Here is a 3,750-nt window from a genome sequence, read left to right as displayed (position 1 = left end):
CTGCCCATCAGAACTCCACCCCAGGTAGACTAGGTGTGTGACCAGGGCCCCATCTGCACAGGGAAGACAGCCGAGAGCACAGCCTTCTTCATAGAGACCCTTGTCCCTCCCAGACACCAGCACAGCCCCTGGGTGGGCACCTCCAAAGGAGGGGTGTTGGTTCCTGGAGGTGGGTACAGTTCCTACCCAAGGGAGCTGTCGGGGGGCATGGGCTAGGCAGAAGTGAAATTCCATCTCCTACCATTTTCAGCACCCTTTGCTTTATTTTTATTTTTGACTGTGTTGGGTCTTCGTTGTTTTGCTTGGGTTTTCTCTAGTTGCAGGGCATGGGCTCTCACTGTGGTGGCTTCTCCAGTTGAGGCTCACGGGGCACGCAGCCCCAGGAGCTGTAGCACGCAGGCTCAGCAGCGGTGGCTCTAGAGCGCTGTCTCAGTAGCTATGGCACAGGGGCTTAATTGCTCGCGGCATGCGGGATCTTCTCAGACCAGGGATGGAACCTGTGTCCCCTGCAGCGGCAGGCGTCACCAGGGGAGTCCTCACAGCGCCCTTTTGCATTCATGGTGAGCAGCAGCAGCTCCTGGCAGAGGTCAAGGCGGAGGTCCAGAGGACCGTGAAGAGGAAGCAGGTCAGGCCCCAGGTAAGTGGCGGGCAGGCCCTGACATTTTCCTTTCTGTAACTGGTTCCCCTCCCCCACTCTACCCTCACCCCAGTGTCAGATGTGGTCAAAGTCCTCTGACTGCCTGGCACTCCTCCTTGGCAACCTTTTCCTGGAATATGACAGCTCAGAGCTAGTCCCCTAGCAATGTCGCCGGGAAAACCCCTGGATTCCTGGAACTTTCCCCAGGCTCCCTGCTAAGTATGACCTTTCCCAAAGGCTTAAGGGAGGCATGCACTTCTGTGATCCAATTTATTTCCGATTACTGCAGTGTACCCTACTGAGCTGGGCATTACTGAACACAGCGGGGCACTGGGTCCCTCCAGCTCTGCTAAGCTATGCACTCTGGCTGCACAGCAATTGTCCAGCTGGAGGTCAGGGGCCTTGGAGGTGGGGGCCCAGAGTGTGTGAGGCTTAAGGCGGCAGTGATGGCAGGAGGGCCTGACCTCCCAGTGCACGCGTACCCACTGGGTCGTTCCATAAAGTTGTTACGAAGGCCACTGCTGTGTGTCCGGCGCTGCACTGCAAGGACACCTGAGACTGGAGCTTGGCCAGCTGGAGGCTGGCGGGAGAACAGATGTAGGAGAAGCAGGACCCTGGGTGGAAGCTGGTCTGGGAAGGGCAGCCAAGGCTTCACGGCTCAGGAGTCAGGGATTCAGATGAGGGGGCGGTGGGCGCTGCGTTTGGGTTTCAGAGGGAGTGAGGAGCCCCCGGGCGTGCAGGAGTGAAACAAGAGTGGAAAGTTTCCGAAGAGAAGGTGGTTCTGCCGTCAGGGAGGGAGGTACCCACGTTACCCATCCGGGTCCTTGGACTCTGCGTGCATGCGTGCTCAGTCGTGTCTGACTCTGTGATCCCCTGGACTGTAGCCCTCCAGGCTCCTCTGTTCGTGAAATTTTCTAGACAGGAATACTGGAGTGAGTTGTCATTTCCTTCTTCAGGGCATCTTCCTGACCCAGGGATTGAACCCTGTGTCTCTTGCATCTCCTGCACTGGCAGGCGGATTCTTAACACTGAGCATCCTGGGAAGCACAGGTCTTTGTTTACCTTTGGCCAATTATCTTGCTTCTTTCTTCACACCTGACTGGTCCTTGAACCCTCCCCAAGATGCGTGGGCAACTTTTTCTAAGATGGATCCCACCACAGAGGCCTGTGGGTGCATGTTCATACTTATTATGGGGTGGGGGCCCCTCCCTTTTTGACCCCCAAGAAGGCTTCCTGCGCATGTGCAGACAGGGAGGTCTTCCTTGACCTCAGGAGACCTTATCTCTTTAGCAGAGCTCAGCTTTTACCACCAGCTTTGTCCTTGGAGTGTCTGAGTGAGAACAAAGCTTGAATTTTACTCCACTTGACAAACACATGTCCAGCCCAGGGGCCTATCTACCTCCTACCTCATGGCCTCTTATCAATTTCTGTTGATTAAAGAGTCCAAGGACCCAGGTTGGTAACAGAATCCAGCCAAACCAGTGTTAGTTATTGTTGACTATTATGCAGATTCATTTCTGAATTTCAAACACTGACATCACTGAGCCCTTGAAACTGAACTTCAAGGAGGCAGCGGCTGAAGATGGAACAGAAGGGAGCTTTGGAGGCATGTTTTCCAGACCAGAAGGTTTCCATGACCAATGGGACTATTTATTTGCACCTGAAATCATTTCTTTTCAAGTCTAGTTGACTTGATTAAAACCAACCAGTGAAGACTTATGTGCTTCCAAGAGTAACAAGAACTAAATTAGATTACCCTCCTAGATGAAACATCTGGGAAAAAAAAAAAAAAAGACACAATATATAAAATAATGGTTTTTCAAGATGTTGGATAGCAGATAATAAAAGACAGTAATCCCTGAGAAATGGAAAATGAAAGATGTTGCCCCACCAGCCACTCAAGCTAGGCAGTCAAGAACCATACCCTAGGAGACTTCCCTGGTGGCCCAGTGGTTAAGAATCCACCTCACAGGGACTGTCCTGGTGGTCCAGGGGTTGGGAGTCGTCCTTCCAATGCAGGGGACATGGGTTTGATCCCTGGTCAGGGAACTAGGATCCCACATGCCTCAGAGCAGCTAAGCCCATGTGCCACAACTACAGAGCCTGCATGCCCCAGAGCCTGCGAGCTACAGCGAAAGATCCCGATGCAGCCAAATAAATAAAATAGAAAAAAAAAAGAATCCACCTTACCTTACAATGCAGGGGACACGGGTTCGAGTCTTGGTCAGGGGGTAGGACCCCACATGCTTCGGGGCAACTAAGACTGCTAATAAGCCCACGAGCTCGAGTCTCAGCCACAAGGGATACGAGCCCCCTGGAGCGAGGCAGAGGGAGAATGCGAAGATGGTGCCCGCCTGCCTCTGTCTTTGGAGTGTATTTCAACTGGCCCCAGGCGTGTGTTAAATTAGAGGCCTCCCCTCAGGCCAAAGCTTCAAAATCAGCAAATAAGCCCCTCTGGCAGGAAGTCTGGGCACTTTTCAGTTGGCCGCCTCCGCTCTGCTCCTTGGTGCTGGTGAGCTCCCCCTCGAGCCCTCTAAGAACCGTCTGTGCTGCAGCCATGCAGGGCTTGCGAAATAAGCCCCGTGGGCTTTTAAAGCGAGCTGTTTGGGGGGCTTGTCTCTCAGGGCCAGGTCTTAACAGTTGGGAATGCCTGATGTGGGGTTCAAGCCCTTCACTCCGAGGGGAGAAGCTCTGGATTTTGAGTTTCCTTCTGCCTGTGGGTCGCCACGCAGGGAGGGGGTTTATCACAAGATAGGGTCTAAGCCTTCCCTACTGGCTACCATATGAGGTTTTATTTATTTATTTTTTAAAATTAGTTTTTGGCTGCACTGTGAGGCAAATGGGATCTTCATTCCCTGACCAGGGACTGAACTCGCAGCCCTTGCAGTGGAAGTGCAGTCTTAACCACTGGACCAGCAGGGAAGTCCCCTCTGTGAGTTTTTTTTTATTGTTTATCCTATGTGCAGGAGTTAAGTTTCTTTCAGAGGAGAACGTTCCCTATGTAGCTGCCAATTCAGTGTTTCCATGGGAGGAGGGCTTCCTTGGTAGCTCAGTTGGTAAAGAATCTGACTGCAATGCAGGAGACCCTTGTTCGATCCCTGGGCTGGGAAAAT

At 52.7% G+C, this 3,750-nt stretch overlaps 1 long non-coding RNA gene across 2 annotated transcripts; it reads right to left on the bottom strand.

Moving 5' to 3' along the window:
• Positions 1-260: 260 nt before the first annotated feature.
• Positions 261-3,472, bottom strand: LOC147363760 (uncharacterized). 2 transcript variants are annotated; one of them, XR_015137418.1, is made up of 3 exons: positions 2,828-3,370; positions 1,120-2,410; positions 261-577 (listed from the first exon to the last, which is right to left on the bottom strand). It is a non-coding gene; the product is annotated as an uncharacterized LOC147363760 (long non-coding RNA). The 2 variants fall into 2 exon arrangements; XR_015137417.1 differs by having other exon boundaries at positions 261-2,410; positions 2,828-3,472.
• Between the last annotated feature and the right edge of the window lie 278 nt (positions 3,473-3,750).

This window comes from Bos grunniens, chromosome 11, assembly GCF_055505025.1.
Source record: "Bos grunniens cultivar Pamir isolate PY7600 chromosome 11, Bosgru_T2T1.0, whole genome shotgun sequence".
NCBI lineage: Eukaryota > Metazoa > Chordata > Mammalia > Artiodactyla > Bovidae > Bos > Bos grunniens.
Note: the sequence above shows the minus strand (reverse complement) of the source record. Positions and strands in the feature narration are given on the sequence as shown.